The sequence below is a fragment of the Trachypithecus francoisi genome, unplaced genomic scaffold, assembly GCF_009764315.1.
Source record: "Trachypithecus francoisi isolate TF-2019V2 unplaced genomic scaffold, Tfra_2.0 Lachesis_group2, whole genome shotgun sequence".
Classification (NCBI taxonomy): domain Eukaryota; kingdom Metazoa; phylum Chordata; class Mammalia; order Primates; family Cercopithecidae; genus Trachypithecus; species Trachypithecus francoisi.
The window spans coordinates 61573016-61596681 of record NW_022681465.1 but is presented as its reverse complement, the minus strand read 5'-3'; the positions used below and the strand labels follow the sequence as shown (position 1 = coordinate 61596681).

The 23666-nt window shown below is 34.6% G+C and overlaps 1 long non-coding RNA gene across 1 annotated transcript in view; it reads right to left on the bottom strand.

Annotated features, from left to right (window-relative positions):
* Positions 1-7661: 7661 nt before the first annotated feature.
* The window catches only part of LOC117064452, a 32109-nt gene continuing 16104 nt past the window's right edge, over positions 7662-23666 (bottom strand). Inside the window, exons 3-5 of the long non-coding RNA XR_004429467.1 lie at positions 22149-22252; positions 17818-17922; positions 7662-7745 (exon numbers count right to left, since the gene is read on the bottom strand). This is a non-coding gene — a long non-coding RNA (uncharacterized LOC117064452). The remainder of the gene's footprint in view (positions 7746-17817; positions 17923-22148; positions 22253-23666) is intronic.

The following is a 23666-nucleotide window of genomic DNA, read 5'->3' as shown; positions in this document are numbered from 1 at the left end:
TAGGGAATACCATTCAGGACATAGGCATGGGCAAGGATTTCATGTCTAAAACACCAAAAGCAACAGCAACAAAAGCCAAAACTGACAATGGGACCTAATTAAACTAAAGAGCTTCTGCACAGCAAAAGAAACTACCATCAGAGTGAACAGGCAACCTACAGAATGGCAGAAAACTTTTGCAATCTACTCATCTGACAAAGGGCTGATATCCATAACCTATAAAGAACTCAAACAAATTTACAAGAAAAAAGCAACCAACCCCATCAAAAAGTGGGCAAAGGATATGAACAGACATTTCTCAAAAGAAGACATTTATGCAGCCAACAGACACATGAAAAAATGCTCATCATCACTGGCCATCAGAGAAATGCAAATCAAAACCACAATGAGATACGATCTCACACCAGTTAGAATGGCGATCATTAAAAAGTCAGGAAACAACAGGTGCTGGAGAGGATGTGGAGAAATAGGAACACTTTTACACTATTGGCGGGATTGTAAACTAGTTCAACCATTGTGGAAAACAGTATGGTGATTCCTCAAGGATCTAGAACTAGAAATACCACATGACTCAGCCATCCCATTACTGGGTATATACCCAAAGCATTATAAATCATAAATCATGCTGCTATAAAGACATACATGCACACGTATGTTTATTGTAGCACTATTCACAATAGCAAAGACTTGGAATCAACCCAAATGTCCATCAGTGACAAACTGGATTAAGAAAATGTGGCACATATACACCATGGAATACTATGCATCCATAAAAAATGATGAGTTTGTGTCCTTTGTAGGGACATGGATGCAGCTGGAAATCATCATTCTCAGCAAACCATCGCAAGAACAGAAAATCAAACACCGGATCTTCTCAGTCATAGGTGGGAATTGAACAATGAGATCACTTGGACTCTGGAAGGGCAACATCACTCACGGGGCCTCTTATGGGGAGGGAGGAGGGGGGAGGGATTGCATTGGGAGTTATACTTGATGTAAATGACGAGTTGATGGGTGCTGAGGAGTTGATGGGTGCCGCACAACAACATGGCACAAGTATACATATGTAACAAACCTGTATGCTGTGCACATGTATCCTAGAACTTAAAGTATAATTAAAAAAAGAAAGAAAATACGAATTCTACAATTACATTAAGTTGAACTATTTATTAATTACCTCATTTTAAGGAAAATATATATTTTATTTTTATGATTAAAAATAAAAATACTCTGATTATAAAATTAAAGGGTAATGAATACAGAATATGGTTAAAAGATGGAAGTACATTTGAAACCTGAGATATAAAATAGCAGGACTTGAATTTTACTATTGTATTAAGAGCCAAGTAATATTTCAAATGTAGAAATATATTCAAAGGGGATTTAGCTTATTTAAACATTTTTGTCTTCTACCATTATATCAGAAATTCAGGTCATATTGCATTTTATAAAATGAGCACTTCATGCATTCACTATAAATTTTATAATATTATATTTACAAAAAACTTTATTGTCTATAACTTTCACCTTAATAACATAAGATGATATTATAGGGTATGTAACTATGTGAAATATTGTTTCATTGTGGACTTTCAGGACAACTACTGTAAAATAGCAAACATAGTGGCAAACAGTAATTATGAACATTATAGAACTCTGCTTATCAACAGGAATAGGCAAGTCAGAGAAGTAAAAGCTTGTGTTCCATTTCTACACAAAACAAAAATGAATTTTCAAAATTGCTTAACTAAATGAACATGTGAGTAAATAACTTCTAATGTCCATAATTTATGTTTGTTAACATTTGGCTTTATGACCAAAATATAAATAGCACAAAATTACCTTGGAAAATATGTGGAAATGTGTCTAAGTCATAGAAGCAAACCACTGTGTGCTTCATATCTCATTTGTTAGAAATTCCTCTCTGCCCTTTCCTGGTTTTGTATTGTTAGTGTTAAGCTCTTATGGTCAGGGTTTTCTTTCATAGCAAACAAATACAACTCTAGGCCTTTGGCTTTCTAAAGCCAAAGGGGAAAAGAAGAGAGAAAGAGAAAGTTAAAAAAGGAGAAAATGTTTTATTCTCTCTTATGGCTATGGAAATGCAGACACTATTCTGTGTCAAGAAACTAATCTTGATAAAGTGGTGAATTGAGAACATTAACAAAAGCATCAATCTTATTTGCCTTTTAAATGTGAAGACTTATGAAAATGTATAATCCTGTTCAAGTTAGTGTTTAATGAACACATATTTTAAGGCAAATGCTCTACAAATATTGTTACTATGTCCTCTAAAATATAATCTTTAATCCCTAACAGTTTTCCCATCTATTTTATTCTTTTTCCTAACTAAGTAGTTGCCATGTTAACATTTAAAGTATATTTTACATTTTACAAACACTTTAATAATACCTATAGGGCCTTTTGTTAAGGCAGAGAAGAAAGTAGATTTACCATTCTCTCCCTTCATGCATAAAAGTATGATTTAGATGGATTTCTTATTAAAACAATGTAACAGTCTTTCATACCTAAGTTAACAAAATAAAGTGCTCTATAGAAATGATGATCCCTGGCCGGGCGCGGTGGCTCAAGCCTGTAATCCCAGCACTTTGGGAGGCCGAGACGGGCGGATCACGAGGTCAGGAGATCGAGACCATCCTGGCTAATACGGTGAAACCCCGTCTCTACTAAAAATACAAAAACTAGCCGGGCGAGGTGGCGGGCGCCTGTAGTCCCAGCTACTCGGGAGGCTGAGGCAGGAGAATGGCGGAAACCCAGGAGGCGGAGCTTGCAGTGAGCTGAGATCTGGCCACTGCACTCCAGTCCGGGCGACAGAGCGAGACTCCGCCTCAAAAAAAAAAAAAAAAAAAAAAAAAAAAAAAAAAAAAGAAATGATGATCCCCCAAACTGGACAAAGTCAATGAACTGTGCATTAGTTCTTGACTATTTGTATCCAGAAATATCTTTCCTTTTATCATAGTATTTAGATTTTACCAAGTCATTATTGTGACTAGTGTAGTTAAAATATACACTCTGTGAAGGAAGAAACATGCCTATTTAGCCCACCACTTTGTCCCCAAGCTCCCAATACACTCCTGACACACAGAAATCATTCAGTAAATATTTATTGAATAAAACAGTGAATTACAAAGTGGATAGATGATTGTTTCATTGAAATTTGGAATTCGAGCTAATAATGTTCTTGAAGGATACCATAGTGAGGGAAAGGGCAAGAAGATGATACTCTGCTGCATATATGGAAAACATAAAGTTTTAAAAATGCCTGACTATAGTATTTATCCGGATTATACTTGCACCTAAAATATAAACAAGTTAGAGAAAGCATTTTGGAGAACTGATTTTCAAGCTAAGACAGATTTGGAAGTCTGGTATATATGAGTAAAAGGTTTCAATTTCTTTTTTAAAATACAGCAGTATTAAATAATATAGAAGACATTGTATAGGAAATATCTTCCAAATATGAAAGGAATAGAGGAATGGAGCTTTATTAAAATTAAAATGTATTATGCAAATTAATTTCTAAAAGCTAAAAATGATTTCTCAAATATATTTCTATAATGTACTATATAGTAATAGTTTCATAAAATATAAACAAAAGTCTCACAGAGTCAGAGTAAGAAAAAATTATATCACTAAGAAATTTCTTTCACATAACTAAAATTTCAAGGAAGCCATCTTTGTCTTAAAATCTAGAATGTAAAACCAGGAAACAGTAGAATTTGCCTTTAGAAATGCTTTATCTCTAGCATTTCTAAATGTGGAGTCATTATTTATTGAATGAGTAAACAATTCTGTAAATTTTTAATATTTATTCATTGTTGCAGGGGTTTCCAGTGAGCTTTTATATTGAAAAATCATGCTTCCGAATTTACCAGAAAAATACTCCCAATCTGCAAGATCCAGAATGAAATCCTTCAAAATCTAATTATAAACTCATTAATGAGTCATACACATTAAAAAGAGTTAACATCTTTATAAATGCAGAACATCTTGCTTTTATTAATTTAATCTAGCTTGTTTTAGTCAAGTGGGCCCAGACTGGTCAGCACTAATTTTTTTCTCTGTCCCTAGGGTATATAGCTCTGCAAATCCTTTTAAAAATGTCTCCAGGTTTCTGGTGGAAGACAAAGTTATTACCTTAAATAATGTTTAAAAGTTAGTTTAGGTTTTGTAGACTTTCTTGTGTGGATGAGTGTCAGAGGCTAATACCAACAAAATATGGAAAATGTATGTTGATGAGGGAAAGAAATTGGTACAGATATTGATAAGCTAAGAAATGGGCTGTTTGTGTGTTCACTTTCTCAACTTTGCTGCCAAGAAATTGAAAAAAACAAAAAGATTGCCTATGCACAGAAGCTGAGTTCTGTAACTGAATAGTCTCTGTGGTGCAGAGATTCACCCGTACCAGGGGCCAATTAAGTTCTGATGATGGCGACTTCAACTACAACTAACTTATTGTCAGGGAACCCTAGGAGGTCAGTGATCAGCCTGCACCCACATGGGCATTTGCTCCCTAGTGTCTCAGCAGACAAAATTTCCCCCTCCAAGCAAACTTCCTGACCCAGCCTGAAAACCACATGTCACTCATTGAATTTAAAAGCTCGTATAAGAGAGAAGAAAAAAAAGTTTAAGTAATTACATTATAAAATATCTTTCATAAATTAGTTTTTGGGTTTTGTTTTTATTTTTTCATATAGAGTTCCTCCCCAGACTGAAGCAAATAAAAATTTGGTGAAGATAATGACTGAACTCCACGCACATGGCCTTTATAAAAGCCCAGTAAAATTCAGTTAAAAGCAATGGGTCAAACTAGGAAGATATATACAAATCAATTTAGAATATCTATAAGTGCGAGTAATGCAGTGCGAAATAAGGAATTCAATATCCATAAAATTGGGGGCAGGGCAAAGCAGAGAGGTGGGTAACTAGATAGAAAAGCCTAGTGCAGAGTTTCTCAAATTTGACACTGTCGACATTTGGGGCCAGATAATTCTGTGCTTATGAAGCATGGCCCTGTGTAATCAACAATATCTCCATATGTTGTCAAATGTTCCCTAGGTGTCAAAATCACCTCTATTTGAGAACCAATGGTTTAGAGATAGGAGTTGAGCAGTGGATCAAAAATTTAGGCCTATCTATGCAAACTAGTAAGAAGGAATCAAAATGAAGTTGGGCAATAGATACGGATGACAAGCGATACCATATTCTATCTCGGCAATGAATAATGGTACAAAGTAATTACAAAATGACACTCATTGTTAAGCCCCTTATTAGTTATATTTTATTTTAACTTCATAAGATATGAAATAAATATTATTTTGGCTCCTATTTCATAGAAAAGAAAAATAAGGTTGATAGATAGTAACATCATAGTAAATATATTATTATTCATGTAGGCCTAAATTCAAAATCTATGAATAAGAGAGTATGCTGGCCAGACACGGTGGCTCACGCCCGCAATCCCAGCACTTTGGGAGGCCGAGACCGGCGGATCACGAGGTCAGAAGATCCAGACCATACTGGCTAACATGAGGAAACCCAGTCTTTACTAAAAATACAAAAAAATTAGCCACACATTGTGGCGGGCGCCTGTAGTCCCAGCTACTCGGGAGGCTGAGGCAGGAGAATGGCATGAACCCAGGAGATGGAGCTTGCAGTGAGCCAAGATCTTGCACCACTGCACTATAGCCTGGGCGACGGAGTGAGACTCCATCTTAAAAAAAAAAAATAGGCCGGGCGCGGTGGCTCACGCCTGTAATCCCAGCACTTTGGGAGGCCGAGAAGGGCGGATCACGAGATCAGGAGATCGAGACCATCCTGGCTAACACGGTGAAACCCCGTCTCTACTAAAAAAAATACAAAAAATTAGCCGGGCGAGGTGGCCGGCGCCTGTAGTCCCAACTACTCGGGAGGCTGAGGCAGGAGAATGGCATAAACCCGGGAGGCGGAGCTTGCAGTGAGCTGAGATCTGGCCACTGCACTCCAGCCTGGGCAACAGAGCGAGACTCCGTCTCAAAAAAACAAAACAAAACAAAACAAAACAAACATTAGAGTATGCTGCCTTAAATTTTTTGTATGATTCCTTCTTGGAAAGGAAGCAGTGTTTGGATATCTAAGCGTTAAGAGTTGGTAAGTGTCAGTGGACTCTCGAAATTGCACAAATAATAATCAAGCTTCTTTTCATATTTCTTCCATCTATAAATACTGCTTATTACCTACATTAGCATAGTAAGACACAGGCACAAAGTTGAAAAGAAAATGTTAGGATTTCATTTAATGTGCTCATGTTAACTCTGGCTTCATCGTGTTGTCATATGATAGTTTTTATTTTTCTGTATTGCCACAGTTTTATTTCATTGTATGTACTTTGATATGTGTTTCTGTAAGCACTGAAATCATTTGAAAGAACATGGGTTATTTGTAAATATTAATAGCTCAGAAGTTCAATAGCATGAATGGTAGAACCACATAAAGTCATGTAAAGTTCAGAATTCAATGTGAATTTTAGTCAAGTATTTAAAATTTCTGTTTAGATAATTTGAAAGAGTGTTAAATAGGTTTTCTCAGTTGTAACATAAATATAACCCCTGCTATGTTTTTTGGTAGATTTAATATTAAAAGATATTTAATATGCAGAGCTTATCTCTGGCTATTTAGATATTCAAAAGTTATATGATTCACCTTCATTTATTTTATGACTATCAGAATAAAGGAAAAATTCATAAAGTGTATCTTCAGTGCTAGATGTAAATCGAATAAAATATGTATGGTGGGGCCATTTTTATTTCAATTTGTTTCTGTTGATAGGAACTGTGCTTTATGGCTATCGGATAGATATGAAACATTTTTATTTATTTATTTTCCTTTTCCCAGAGTGAGATGACTATCATAGTGATTCATTCTTTTAAGTTGCTTCTGTATGGAGACTAATGTGTTCACTCAAACACCTGGTCAATCCACTACACAATATCCAGCTGTTCACTTAATAGAAATAGTGACTGCAGGCATACACCAGCTTGGTGTGCACAAAAGAAATGCATATTTGAAAAGTTGTTTTCGTCTCAAATTATTAATAAGTTATCTCCATCAGAGCACTTTAAATATATGGGGAGAAAATTGGCCTGGAGGAGAACAGGCTCTTAATATATTTATTACAAAATTGAAAACAAACTTTTGTTGTTGAAATGAATATAGCAGTCTGGGTGTGTACGATGTTTCAAGGAGTTTGCAAACATCAATATACTATAATATGTAATAATCATGTAACTGGGGCTGAAATATATTCCTAACAAATGGTAAAAAAAAAATGTAGGTATTACAGGCTCTCTAAAATACTCTCAAGGAGGTGAAGTTTTACTTGGATTTTGACAAATTGATGTATATATAGCCTGAGAGAGTTGAAGAGACGTTTATTCACTAAGATGGGTAGAATGAAGTACAGAAAAAAAGACAGGAAAGTGGAAGACAAATATCCAGGAAAATAGATGGAAAAAGAATAATCTGGTGGTATTATGCAAGATGAATATGAGTGTCTATATGGTAATAGGGGTAGCAAGTTTAGCAGTGAGAACAGTATAAAATCTATTACAATTATTCAAACATGAAGTAAAAAGAGGCTGAACTCACCAAATTTCAGTAGAATAGAAATGGCAGATGTGTGAGGTATTGCACATGATGAATCAGGTCTTCTTTTTCCAATCTCCAAAATAGCCTGATAGTTAAATACGCTGGTAATACAAATTTATGGGTGTGGTAAACAAGAAGCAAAGTAAATGAGAATTTGAAAGGGTCTGGAATGTTTTGATAAACAAGCTCGTTGGCAAGCACATTTAAATGACAGCTCCTGTGAAGAAAAATATGTTCAATAATAATTAAACACCATCAAGAATTAATGGTTTGATTCATGAAGGAGCAGTACTTATCTTTTAGTCAATAGACCCCATAGCTACATTTATCATTCACACAAAATAATATTTATCACGTTTAAAAATTTATAAAACATTTTTACATATATTATCTCATTTGACATTAAAAGGCCACCATCAGGAAGACGTAGCTCATACTGCAATGTGCATTTTATAAGTGCAGTCACTCATTCATTTCATTGTGTAACCATCCCATTGAGTAGGAGTACAGCAGGGATACTATGTTAGGCAGAGTCATATTTGCCGTTGCAAGCTCAAGAAGGTGTATCAGTCGTTATCCTGGAAGGAAAGATTATCTTTGAGGAACGTTTATGTTTAAATGTTTGCAATACCCGAAGGTGAATGAAAGCAGGGAACTTTTGTGTCTATGGTAGGAGGAAAGTGAAGTTAAATGAACCCCACAATAGCTACCATTTGGTAGAGAAATGTGACCAACATGTGGAAGCTTGGAAGGGAATCAGTAGGGAAATAAATACTTCACCTTTACCTACTCCTTACTCCCTATAATTTTGATCTTGTCCTACTGATTCTCAGTAGCCAAACCCATCCACGAGCCAGTGGAAAGGAATCTGTTGACCTAGTCTGTATGGGGAAGTCTCCTTAGAGCTAGAGAAGAGTAAGCTATATAGCAAGTGGCTCAGGAAGGAAAAAAAATCCAGTTACAAACCTGTGGTGTGTCTTTAAGACAAGGTGTTAAAATAAGTACAGTAAATTATAGGACTATATGCATCTTCCTTACCCAGAGATTCATTCTAGGCAAATGGTCAGGTTTTTCCACAGAAGTTTACTCAGATTTGTCAGGTGAAAATGTCTAGGTCTAACTTAACTGGACCAGGAAAGTTACCCTAAAATATATATGGGATTGGGCATGAGTGAAACTGACCATTTTTGAGTGGACTGTAAGTTCCATATGCCCCAGATAGATCCATAATAAAAACATTATGTGCCCAAATAGTAGTCAGTTTCCTGAAGCTCTGGATTAGCCATAAATAAAAGTGATGGTGTATTTTTTTCTGGATCCAATAGTTTTTTTCTTTATCATATTGCACAAATTGAGATGCTGCTTCAAGTTCACTTATATGCGTTTTAGCAGAGTCCTGTTTCCAGAAGTAATTTATGAATAATTCACTCTTTCACCACTTAGAAAGTTAATTAAAACATAGTTTGCATAAAGTTCCTAATTATTCCTATAACTGCTTCATAAATAAGTAGTTTAAATTGAGTATTCAAATGTCAAGCCCGTGGTAAAATTCTCCAAAAATTATTAAGTGTTATGGCAGACACTATCAGATCTCACTAACACACATAGTCTACTTCTCCTTTGGCACCCACCACATTAATTTTAGATCATGTGATTGGCATTGGTAATTTACTCATAAAACAGTTATGTGTCTGGATTTTGTCAGACTCTGTCTAACAGCAGGGTTACAGTTCTCTAAGATGTCCTCCTTCATCGTGGTGAACACTGAGGCCCAATACCACAGAGGCTACAGGAAAAGATGCTGGGACTGCTGCAGCTTTAGTGCCTATTTGATTACAACGAGCAGAGCCCCTTGAGGACCAGCAGCAGAAATATACAAAGAATAAGAATTAACTTTTATTGTTTTATTATCCTGATATTTTGAGGATTGTTTCTTACCACAACATAAATTAGCCAAGACTATACTTCTTAATATTACATATGAGGCCCTTATTGATTGCCCACTTCCTGTTTATCATATTCTGCAAAAAAGTGACTCTTTATACATACAGAACTGCTTTAAGTACATCAAATATTCCGTGTTATGTCTTGAAGAATTTTCATATCCGTGCATGATGCATCCATGAAAATGCATTTCTTGCCATTTTTCACCTTACCTAGTGTTAGTATCCCCAGCAGGTTACCTTATTCATAAAAAAAGCAGCGTTGTGCTGGAGCCAAGTCCATGAGAGCCAATTGTTCAATATTCAGTAATTTTGCAATACAGTATTTCATTTTTTATATTTTATTTTATTTTACTTTAAGTTATAGAATACATGTATTGAATGTGAAGGTTTGTTACATAAGTATACATGTGCCATGGTGGTTTGCTGCACCTATGAACCCATCATCTAGGTTTTAAGCCCCACGTTCATTAAGTATTTGTCCTAATGTTAGGCCTCCCCTTTTCCCCCAATCCCCTGACAGGCCCTGGTATGTGATATCCCCCTCCCTGTGTCCATGTGTTCTCACTGTTCAACCCCCACTTATCAGCAAGAACATGCGATGTTTGGTTTTCTGTTCCTGTGTTGGTTTGCTGAGGATGATGGTTTCTAGTTTCATCCATGTCCCTGCAAAGGACATGAACTCATACTTTTTATATGGCTGCATTGTATTCCATGATGTGTATGTGCCACATTTTCTTTATCCAGTCTATCATTAATAAGCATTTGGGTTGGTTCCAAGTCTTTGCTATTGTAAATAGTGCTGCAATAAACATGTATTTCATGTGTCTTCATAGTAGAATAATTTGTAATCCTTTGGGTATATACCCAGTGACGGGATTGTTGTGTCAAATGGTATTTCTGGTTCTAGATCCTTGAGGAATCACCAAACTATCTTCCACAATGGTTGAAGTAATTTACCACCCAGAGTGTAAAAGCATTCCTATTTCTCTGCATCCTCTCCAGGATCTGTTGTTTCCAGACTCTTTAATGATCACCATTCTAACTGGAGTGAGATGGTATTTCATTGTGGTTTTGATTTGCATTTCTCTAATGACCAGTGATGATTAACTTTTTTTCACATGTTTGTTGGTTACATAAATGTCTTCTTTTGGGAAGTGTCTGTTCATATCCTTCACCCACTTTTTGATGGGGTTGTGCAACCCAGTTTTTTAAAAAGCCTAAGTATTAAATTAGATAATTTATAAGCAAACATTACTTTAAAACAAAACGTATACTTAAAGTGAATGACTTTGTGATGATTTTCCTCATTTTACTATTATTTATGTTTATTACATACACATGTTGAAAATAATATGCTGTGTTGTACTATTGTACTCTTTCTACCTTCAAAATCAATGTCATCTATTTGGTAGTTTGACATTGATCATAGTGATATTATTTTTACCATGGAAATCAGCAAATATCAAAGCAGGGTTGGATTAATTCAGTTTCTTGACTGTCTAGATTTAGGAAAGTATGAAGTGAATGTTTACAAAGCAGATTAAACTTAAATGGAAAGTGTGTTTGTAGTCTTTACAACTGCCAATACATACAAAAATATTGAGGAAATAGTCTTCCAGTCTCCCAAAACAAATATCTGGTTCAACAAAGCAGTTGCTCACATCATTAATAAGCAAGTGCAGTTTTGACATACTTTTCTTTTTTTTTTTTTTTTTTGAGATGGAGTTTCACTCTTGTTGCCCAGGCTGGAGTGCAATGGCATGATCTGGGCTCACTGCAATCTCTGCCTCCTGAGTTCAAGCGATTCTGCTGCCTCAGCCTCCCCAGTGGCTGTGATTACAGGCATGCACCACCACAACTGGCCAATTCTGTATTTTAATAGAGATGGGTTTTCACCATATTGGTCAGGCTGGTCTCGAACTCCTTACCTCAGATGATCTACTCACCTCTGCCTCTCAAAGTGCCGGGATTACAGGCATGAGCTACTGTGTCTGACATACATTTTTATTGTTTTACTTTATTTTACTCGTAAGCATAAATTATCAACCAACATTCATTGTCCCCAAGTGTCAGTTATTAAACATGTACCAGCAAATGGCTGCAAAAAAGTTACTTCATTCAGAAAGTTTATTTTTACAATCTTCTTTCAGGAAGTTTTATACATTAACCCAACTTTTATGAACTTAATGTTTGTTATTTCCCAAAATTTGTATGTTGAAATATAAGCAGAAGGTAATAAAAGTAAAATGCAGTTATAAGGGTGGGTCCTTAATATGATAGGGCTGGTGTCCTTGTAAGATGAAAAAGAGGAAATAGCAATCTTATTCTATCCACCATGTGAGGACACAGTGAGAAGGCAGCTGTCTACAAACCATGAAGAAAGCCCTCAGCAGAAATTTCACCAACTGTTACTTTGACTTTGGACTTTCCAGCCCCAGAACTGTGAGAAATACATTTCTATTATTTAAACCACCAGATCTTTGGAGTTTTCTATGAAAGCCTAAGCAGACTAAGACACCAGCTCCCTCTGAGGAGTGTTCTTCCTAACTGCTTTATTGCTCACTTAGCATAATATTATCAGAGAAATTATTATAGTCTAGTGTAAGTGTTTCTGTTAGTCACAGTCAGTACTAATAGTTATTTATTGTATACTGTGTGGGAAATACATTTTATTTGCTATATTTAGCAGCTTTTAACAAATAAAAAATATTCTTTGTTCTTTTGGAGATTATAATGTAGTGTAGGGAGACAAAATAAACAAGTAAGAAAGATCAATATTTTATGGCAGATAAAAAATAAAGGAAAATTAGACAATGTAAAAAAGTAATTATGAAGAAAGGAAATTTTTTATATAAGGTGGTGATGATTTGCCTTTTGAAATCAGCACTTTGATTTGCTCCACACATTTCTAATTCTCTGCTTTCAGTAATGAAACAATACTTCCTTAGCTACTGGAAATGCTAAGAACTGCCTTTTTGCATTTAAATCTCACTCCAAACACTGACCTTAGCTGAAGTGCTTTGTCTTTCTTCATTGTTGGCAGCGTATATCTAACTACAGGTCAATGAGTGTTTAAAGGGCTCTAGACTTCTTGTCTCAATTCAAGGCAACTCTGTGTGACCATTCCAGCTTCAGAGCTCCCCATGAAACTGACTGAGGCCTCCATACCCATGAATCGGCAACCAGCTACTTTTGCATGACTACATTATCAGCAACCAACTTCCTCCTCTGCCCAATTCTGCTTCCTTAACTCCTCACATTGTTAGGCCTGAAAAACTCCTCACTAATATTTTTACGTGTGAATATCTCTGTTTCAGAATCTGTTTCATGGGGAATTCAACTACCAATAGTTGGGAACAGAAGTGGTCCAAATAAGCAGATGTTAAGTGGAATTCTTGAATTACTCACAGACTAATTGACAAAGAGTTCTCTTTCACTGTGGTAGGGGACCATGAATAGCCTTGACAGTAGTAGTGTTACAAATGTGCAGTTGTTGAAAGCTCCATTGGTGGTTAACTAAGATGATTCACCAGTGGAATAAAAATGCACTGACAAGTGTAAAATGGCATGTCTTGAAGTATAGGAAAAATTGTAATCATGGCAAAACAATTAGATAACTAATGCTGGGGATAATCAAAGACTGAGAGTAATTGATCAGCAATTAAATACAAAGTGCAAGTATCAGAGGAAGTCCTGGTGGCATATAAATAGACTCTTATTAATCAATAATACAGAAGAAGCTAGGCCTCTAGTCCAAGGCTTTAGCAAACTTCTGAGGTTAAAGTTTTACTCCAATATGTCTGTTACCAAGAGTTCATGACATTAATTGGAACAGTATGGGGAATTGAGAAATCGGATGACAATTTATGTTGAAGAGTTTCAAATTACAAAACTGAATGGTACATCTGATCCTTCTGTAGTGGTGACCCAATCCTATAATTTTAGAGCTAGAAAATAGAGTTTAACTTGTATGAAGAGAATTCCTTATAAGAGTACATTCTTATCACTCACTGCCTTCCCCTACCTCCAATCTTACCATTAGAACAAAGCTAGGGTAAACGCACAATATAATTCTATTATATGGCTCTGTGTCCCCATCTAAATCTCACCTCAAACTGTAATCCCCACGTGTCAATGGAGGGACCTGGTGGGAGATGATTGGATTATGCGGACTGTTTCTCCCATATTGTTCTTATGAAGATTAGAGAGTTCTCATGAGATCTGATAGTTTTAAAAGTGTTCTCTCTCCTGCCACCTTGTGAAGAAGACACTTGTTTCTCCTTTGCCTTCCACCACGATTGTAAGTTTCCTGAGGCCTCCCCATTCGTGCAGAACTGTGAGGCAATTAAACCTCATACTTTATAAATTACCTGGTCTCAGGTAGTATCTTTATAGCAGTGTGAAAACGGACTAATATACCCTATTTGGAAGATGCGAAGTATTCCAAGAGAAGGCGTTATCTTTCCAAATAGGAGCAATAACAAGTCAATATATACCTTTTGGAAATAAATAAACATGATTAGGATTATATCCTGTAAGTACTTGATCAAGAGGAGCAAAAAAAAAGTTGGATAAGAAAAAAAGTTGTCATTTTGTGAGCACTCTCCCAGAAAGTAGTAGTTCGTTCGTATTTTGGCTAGTGCTTTGGGATGCAACACTGAATCATTACTAGTATTTATCTTAATAATGTGGAGAAAGCAGGACAAGTAGGAGTTCCAGAACTGTTATGACAGATAAGGTCAGTACAATTTAAAAGACAGAGAAAGTGAGCATGTAAATATGGCACGCTGTGCAAGTCTAACAAATCAACAAGAGGAGTATGTTTCATGGGAAAGTTCCAAAGGACATTCCATCTACCAAAGCCATTAGAAATGCGATCGCGAGTGAAGCAAGAGTATTTCTGAGAAACACGTAGGCAACCTGCTTTGCAGATTAGGACTGAGAGTAGAAAATATTGATGCGTAACTTTTTTCCATGATAGAAATGAGAATGATAGAACTCTGATGTCTCAGAGACCAGATGGCAGCACTTAACCATCAGAAGAAAGGTGGGTGCAATTATCACAATGAGGAAGGGAGGATGGTTGGGAAAAGAAGTGATTCATAGAGAACTACAGAGATAGTTAACAGACGACAAGATCCTAGGGGCTAAACATATGGTCTCAATCAATAATAGAAATGTTCAATCTACGAGAATGTTTTATTAAATATAAAATTAAAAATGGAAGATCGGGAGTTAAAAGCAGTCATGCCTATGAAAAGTCATGTTCCCTTACCCTGTTCTCCAACCATTGTAGACTCAGAATCTATTAAATGAAAGAGAGCCCAGATTGTCCAGAGAAAGGGTCTTGCACTACCATGACAAGTGTGTATATATGGTGATGATTATAGTAGTCCTTTCTGAAACGCAAAAACTATCGTCCTTATTCAGGTAACCAACACTGAGATAGGGTAATGTTCAAACGTTTCAAGAATTGTTCGATTTGGAATCCAATTGACATTGATACAAAGAGATCCACCTTTAAGAATGCAGCTAATGGGACTTCAAGTAATAAATAATGTCCTAGCATAGTTTGGGCTTACAGTGGTCTCAGTGGCTCCAAAGACTTATTTTCACTTCATTTTTTCACAAATGTGTAATTGGAATAAACATTATATTCTGGTAGCTGAAAAAAAAGTTCATATTTGTTCCTTGATTAGTAGGGTGAGATCTGCAGTAGTGAAGAAGAGCAAGTAGAATTATCAATAAGTGCTGCTTCCTACTCAACTTATTGTGTCAAAAGTAATATAGTATTTTGTGGCAGGGGGAAATATGAGACTGGATATTCTTGAATAAATGACACAGGTGATATTCCCTTATTACATCCTCTTTTTGATTTACCGGTGTGACCCTTACAAAAGCACCCTGGAGAATAAAAGTAAATGAATGCAAATTCAAGAAAATCATAGATCCAATTACAGCTTCTCTTCCAGATGTTTATTTGCTCAAGTAGATTGGCACTCACTCAGATTCATAACATACAGACATTAATCTGGGAATAGCAATTTTCTCCCACCCCTATGAGAAAATAAGGGCTTCAACGATTACATTTATGTAAAATGGTAACAATATACATTTATGAATTAGCTCAAGGACTATGTTAACTCTCATGCCATTTGTCTGACATAGTCCAAAGAGACTGTACATGACAAGAATATCACATTGTTCCACTCTATTGTTGACATCATGTCAATCAGATCAAATCAGAAAGTAGCAAGTATGTTGGTCCAGAGTGTATGTGATACAATCTACCTAGTTTCAGAAGGTGTGGAGTATGCCTTGACATCTCTCCAAAGAAAATAACAAATTATTGTACCTAGTTTCATCTCCTATAGAAAAGGAAACTCCTGAAGCAGAGAAATCAATGTTTTTTTAAACCATGTTTTACAGTAAACCTTTTTATTTTTTCATTTTGAGGAGAATATATAATAACACATCATGGTGGGAATTTAAAGATCAATTATTGCAAAGCTCCGTATTGGGGAGGTTTCTATCATGGTGTTGATGAAAATTCAGATAATTAAAAAGTGTGCAATAGGTTTTTAAGGTTGAACTGAACAACCTTCTATTGGATGTAGAAGACCATATAAAGCAAAAGACCAAGGATAGTATAAAATTATTAAATTAGTCTATTCTGTGGGTAGAGTTGAAACCTAAATAAACATGGAAGACTTTTAAAGAAATATTTAGAACATGTTAAATTGCTTGAGGAATCCAAGTGAGAATGAAAAGAAGGAAATAGATTTCTGGATCTGAGCTGGAATATACATATATACAATTTGAACTGCTAAACACATATTTGATATCAAAATCAAGAAGCCTGAAAGAACTGACTTTAGTCTGACAAAGAAGTGGAATCAAAAACAACTCCTCAGTTACTGCAACAGTATTTTTAAACGAGTAGAATGGGCAAAGGATACTAAGAAGAGACAAACATTCAGTAAGGGAACAATCAAGAGTGGTGAGTTAGCAAAATGAATACAGATATGTGCTTAAAGCAAAATGGACAAATTAGTTACATCCTTCATAGTTTCTGGTGGAGTAAAATATTAATAAAATGTAGTCATTTGATTTGATATTGAGAATGTCATTTTTGTGTTCATTGGAATGGTGGGAAAAAAAAAAAAAAGTATTTTGCCAAATATGCTAGATGTGGCATTTGGTAAAGACAAATAAGAGACAGAGAATGGTAATTGAGTGGTCCTGAAATGGAATCAGCAATGTACCTTTTTTTTTTCTTTTTTTTTTTTTTTCTTTCTTTTTTTCTTTTTAGATGGAGTCTTGCTCTGTCGCCCAGGCTGGAGTGCAGTGGTGCAATTTCCCAAAGTTGTGGGATTACAGGCATGAGCCACCATACTGAGTGCAATGTCCTTTTATTTAAGAGGCATTTTTGCTCTAAGATGGGTAGAATACTGATATGGGAGTAATGAGATGGGAGATTATATAAATGCCAGGGCAAAAAAAAAAAAAAAAAAAAAAGCTTTTTACATTATTTTCTTTTCAAACTTGGAGAAGGAAGACATGCATGTTTCTATGATGTTTGAGATTTTTCAGTAAAGTAGGGTAAATGAGTAAAGAAAGAAAGAGACAGAGTAATTATAATATGAAATCATGTCCTTCCAAAAGGTAAGTGAGATAGGAAACTGAGAAGAATGGAAATGCTACACTCCTGTCACAACATTAGCCAGAAACAAATCATCTATAAATTAATGTCTCTCTCTAGTTACACTTTCTGTAAGCCCCAACGAATCATTTTACTGGAATATTATGTATATTTGGTTGTTTTATTATTCTCTATCCTTGAAACTCACATAGAAAGAATTTAAATATTTGGTATCTATTTGAGACATTGTTCATGTTTTCTTTGAAAAGAGTGGTATCCACCTGCATACTGCATCAACCCATCTCGTGTCCACCAATGAAATGAAACTATCTTTTATTCTCAAAAAAAAAAACCATATTATATATATAGTCTTTTTCCTACTGTCATTTTTATAATTTTTAATGTTTTATCACATCCAGTTGTTCCTGCACGTATTTGAATATTTGTGCTTGCTTGTGCCATGTTCCATTTCATATTACCTCTCTGTTCCCGTATATAATAAAGTCACCATAGAATAATGTCCCATGCAAGTGATTTGTATTGAGCAAATCTTTCCTCTGCATGCACTGTTTTCTAGATTCTCACTGTTTGATGCCTTTCACTTGCCATTCAATTCTATGCAAAACATATAGATGTCAAAGAATAATGTTTTCTGAGGAGTTAGTCTGTCAAAGTTGTGGGAGTTCCAATCTTCAAAAGGAATAAATAGACAACAGTTTGACTATGTGGCTTAGTCTAAAGTGTAATCTTAGAGATTTATAGTGAAACTGTACTACAATATATAAAGAGCTGGATTTTTTTATATGCTTTTCTTTAATGTAACTTCACTAGCTCTCACACATCATAAACTCTCCAAAAAACAATTGATTTCTTGTTTGTGTGCAGTGACGACTGCTTCTTTGTCTCAGCACATTTCCTAAATAATTTATTGAAAAGTTAATTTTTAAAATAAATAAAAAATACACACTGCTGCTTCCTTGGTATGTGTTTTTATAAAAATAGAAGATATTAACAATATATTATACATTATTATTAAATTAATTTTATGACTTCAGGCATTTTTACTTAAATATGATTAATATTACTTAAATAATGTAATAATGTTGAAAATGATAAATCAGTAAACCTTTCATTTATTTGGAACTATCGCAACATATATGTGGTTAAAATAAAACATTATCTGTAGATTTTATAATTTTATTTCTACATTTGTGGTTGTGCAACATAAATATTAACAATAATTTCAAAGTAAAATTTTGCAATTTCAAAAAAGATCTATAATTCCAAAGATATTTGAAGTTGTGATGCTACATTGATGTTAGCTATGTTTTGTGACAAAACTATGCCATCTATTCCAAATATTATTTAAAATGAAAGATAAACTGATTTCATTCAAAAAGATTTGCAATTATTTTGCTTCAGTAGAGATATTTTAATGAAGTAATATAAAAATTAGCCATCAAAGACTTGACTTCTGAACACATAGAAATTGTTCTGCCTCAATGAATTCTTGTTAATTTTACATTCTGTGATGTTTACAGCATACTACGTTATTATTATATAAATTGACATTACATTTCACATGTTCATTGATTTTCAGTTTATTTCCTTGATTTTATTTTTTTCCCATTGGTGACTTTTTATCTTTACTTAAAACCTTTTAATAGGATCCCTTTACTGCAGTGATGCTGTCATCAGATTGAGCCAAAAACATCTGAAAATATTGACAAAGCAAGTTGATTTTGAATTTTTGACAAGCACTGCTTTATGCTTCCATTTAACAGAAAGCAAATAGTCTCTTTTATAGACCCACATTACAAATAAGTACACAAGCAAGTATCAGTATAAATATTTGAAAACAAATGATTATATATTTATAAATTAAATTGGTATTGGGGTGTGTGTATGTGTGTGTGTGTGTGTTACTCTTCACCTCAGGCACTAGGAATACCAGATAAGCTACCTTCTATGTATGGATGATAAATAAAATATGATTAATGATCACATTGAAAATAGTTCTCATAAAGCCCATTTAGGGATTTTGTTACAGTGCTTGAAAAAATTGATTTCTTAGCAGCATAACAAAATCTTAGAAATTTTAAAAAGTGATGTTTTCTGGAATGTCATCACAGCTAAATACATCAGATAGTGTGATATACGAGAGAAAAAGATTTTATATCTTTGTATTCTTGGTATATTAAATAATTGGTATGGTTAGTTTTCTTCACTATAATATTAAAAAGGCATTGACCCTTTAAATGGTATATGTTGTAATAACCATTTTTCTCAAATTGTTGTGCCTAGTGGGTTTGATTTTAATTTAATAATTTATCGACTTTGGCATAAGATTACACAACCACAAGAACAAATATTTTTAACATTTTATTGTGTAATTTTCAATAAAATAGAATTCCAACTGTTGTGAGAAATGGAAAACTCAGATATTATATAATCTTAAGTTCTGCAGAAAATTTGCTAGGTTAAAATAAGAGCAAGTTGGTCATGCTAACACTTCAAACTTAAGCAAAATATCATATTCTGGTCCATAGGTACACACGATGGCTATATTTACAGTCCAGTTTCTTTTGAAATTGCATACCTACTTCAATGTAATATTCCTAAAATGCTTCAGAGTAATTTTTACAATTCACGATCTTTTGGAATAATTCATTAATTTGACTAATATTTATCACTGTATGACTAGTATGAAATCATCCCTGAATATTACCAATTTTAATTCAGTGTGAAGTTCTTCCTCCTTAATTTTAATTATCTTTCTCTCTTTCTCTCTTCTTTTCTCTCCCCTCCTTTCTTTGTTCTTTCCTGACTGCCCTCCTTCCTGCCTTGCATTTTTGAAAGAGATAATTTGGGATTCTTTGGCAACCACGAGGATTGGCAGCCAAGTCAAGCGTGCATGGAATATAAAGAGAAAACATTGAGATTGAGGTAAATCTTGAACAGCATTGAAAGTCAAGTTGGCATTAACCAGAGAAAATGTGACTAGGAGATGGGCATATGCAAACAAACACATAGAAAGGTGAGGGAACAGGGCAGAAATCAAACAATGTAATGACACTGAGGGAGTATACTTTGCATTTGGAGAAGTGACATAAAGAAGGTCATGCAGGAAATGAGGGAACAGGTTGTTACAAATCCTAGGTGCCATCACAAGAACTATTACTTTTAATATGAAAAAACATGAGGAAAGCACAGGATTATAAGAAGAAAATGTCAGGATCAAATTGCTTTCTGAAAAACATTTTCACTGCCTCTATTGTTCAGTAAATTGTAAGATAAAGTATTTGTGGGAACATCTTTGTAAGTTTTTATTTAAACAGTAATCAACTGGACTTGGGAAGCCAGGGCAGATCACTTGAGGTCAAGAGTTTGAGACCAGCCTAGCCAATATGGCAAAACCCATCTCTACAAACTGTACAAGAAATTTAGCAGCGTGTGGTGGCACATGCCTGCAATCCCAGCTCCTCGAGAGGCTGAGGCACAAGAATTACTTGAATCCGGGAGGTGGAGGTTGTAGTGAGCTAAGACCGCATTCCACCCTGGGCGACAGACAGAGTGAGACTTCACCTAAAAAAATCAAAAAACACAAAAACAGAAATCAAACAGCTTTGATGATTAAAATAACACAGACCAGCAACAATAATTGAAAAATCATTTAAAAAGAGCACTATGTAAAATATCATTTAAAAATAACACTATTATTACTACATATACATATGTATATACACATATACATCACATATTTATTGTGTATATTAAAATTATTTACCCTGTCATAGGTAAGTTATTTCAATTTTTATTTTTTTTTATTTAATAAGGATATTTGTCTCAATTAGTTCAGCTTAAGAAATTTGGACATCTATTTGTCCAGCACAAGCTTTTCTGCTAAGCAACAATTTTCCAGCTGCATAAAGGCATTTTTAACTGCATTTGTCACAAGTACTTGAAATCTAATTTGTTCTAAACAGGGTTTACCTTCATGATACCTTACAAAAGCAATTTCAAATTATTGCTCATATGGTTTATTGATATCCTATTAGTCTACAAGCAAGACATTTTACAATCCTCAAAATTTTCCCTTCCGTCAATTGGCTATGTCTGACTGAGAAAACTTATTGCATCTATGTCATGAATACTTTGAAATCCAGTTTCCTTTGTTCACTCACCCTGGTGAATTAGAAAAGATTTATATCACTAATTTAATATTTTTCATATGTTCTATAAGTATCAATGAAATTAGGCTAATTGATTTTTCTAATTTCAATTCTATCAAATTTTTATTCCATCTGCCAATTTCAGTGCATCTTTCACTTTCAGTCCATTAACCAAAACATAGATGTCTCCTGTCTACATCCTTAGAGTTCTTATCTATTGCACTCTAAATTAAGATTTCTCGTAATAGGCTAGGAAGCCTAGTATTATCTGGAACACTCCAAACCCTTTAGCTTCATATTGTCACTCCTTTTTCCATTCCTTCCCATATGTACGCTTATGCAATATTCAGCTAATTGCACTTTACCTAATTTAATCATTGTCTGTGGCTTTATTCCTTAGCTTGTGCTCCCCCTTTGACCAAAATCTCCTTTCCCTCTCTTTTTATTCCATCTGACTACAGGATACCTACCCTCTGAGACTAACTTGTAAATATATTTTCTTCCCAGCATACTTTCCAAATCACTTCAGGTTGCAATAAATATATTTTCTATATGTTCAAATGGAATCTTAATGTTACAGGTGGAGCTATTCGATGTGTTATTTAATAAATCACAATGCAATTTTAAGTACCATTGGACCATTTTTTCTCATAATTTATTGATATTTGTAGACTCTTATTACTTATTGTCCTTAGCAGTCTACTTTGAATCAGTTACAAGGGCACAAATATCACTTTAAAGTACCTTTAAATTACATCTTTTAAAATTCATAAGACAAGCATAAAGCAGTCCTTAGTCCTTTCCTCATCCATGTTTTTAAGAGTTCTGACATTTTCAGAAAGTGTTTCCTGAAAAAGAAAGGTGAGATGGTGTTTAATAAGAAAAGAAAATGCAAGCTTATGAAAGATGAAAACTTTGTGCCATTAGATGATAACCTCTTTATTTTTAGCTTTCTATTGAGCACACAGGCAAGCTCTCATGTACATTAATGTATCTTTGAAAGTGTATCTACTTTTTCTAGAAGAAATACATTGCTTAATAAAACTCAATCTATTGTAATCCCAGCTACTCAGGAGGCTGAAGCAGGAGAACTGCTTGAACCCAGGAGGCGGATGTTGCAGTGAGCCGAGATAATGCCATTGCACTCCAGCTTGGGCAACAAGAGCAAAACTCCATCTCAAAAAAAAAAAAAAAAAAAAAAATCCAGTCTACTAATCACAGTCTAATCTATATAAAATTTCGTTACATCTGACTCACAAGCCACCTCAAAATCCTGAGACTATTATAGAAAGTTTTACATATGTATGACCTTATTGAATTTATAGCATAAACATTTAATCTTTAAATTGCAAAGTGCATCATAAAAAGAAGCCTAAGAAATTAAAGTATTTTTGTTTGTATATCATGCCTTGTTTAGCATAATTTTATGTTAAAAAATTACTAAACAAAGATCATGACTCATTAAAATTTAGTCAATAACCAAACTATTATTTAAAATGAAAATTTAACAAGCATTATTTTATCTTAGGGTGGATGAAGTATAAGAGCTTTACCAAATAATTTTAGTTGTTGGGTAGTTTAAGTTTAGTTACGTTATTAGATATAGGATATACACAAATGTGTTACACTATTGGACAGGACTTGTAAGAGTCTGAGATCTCTTCAGTAGCCTGTTGCTCAAGGAGACTTGCATTTCAGTCTTCTAAAGGCCATAGCAATGTTTTATGAGTTTCCTATGCTGAATCACACTAGGCTATGAGAACAAATATGGAATTTATTAACATATAGCTAGTATTCCTCAGCATATCTAGACTGTTGCTCTGTTAGATTTCTGAAGGAACAACTATCTCAGACAGTATCTTCATCTCTCATTCATTTCATGGTTGACAAATCCACTTTTCCAAATTGCAGTCAGTCTACAATGGAAAAGACCTGCAATCTATGAGATACACATGATCAACTGGATTTGTTTTTTTTAGAACATTCAAATGTTAGTTTAATTAGATCCCATTTGTCGATTTTGCCTTTTGCTGCCGTTGCTTTTGGTGTTTTAGACATGAAGTCCTTGCCCATGCCTATGTCCTGAATGGTACTACCTAGATTTTCTTCTAGGGTTTTTATGGTATTAGGTCTAACATTTAAGTCTCTAATCCATCTTGAATTAATCTTCATATAAGGGGTAAGGAAAGGATCCAGTTTCAGCTTTCTACTTATGGCTAGCCAATTTTCCCAGCACCATTTATTAAATAGGGAATCCTTTCC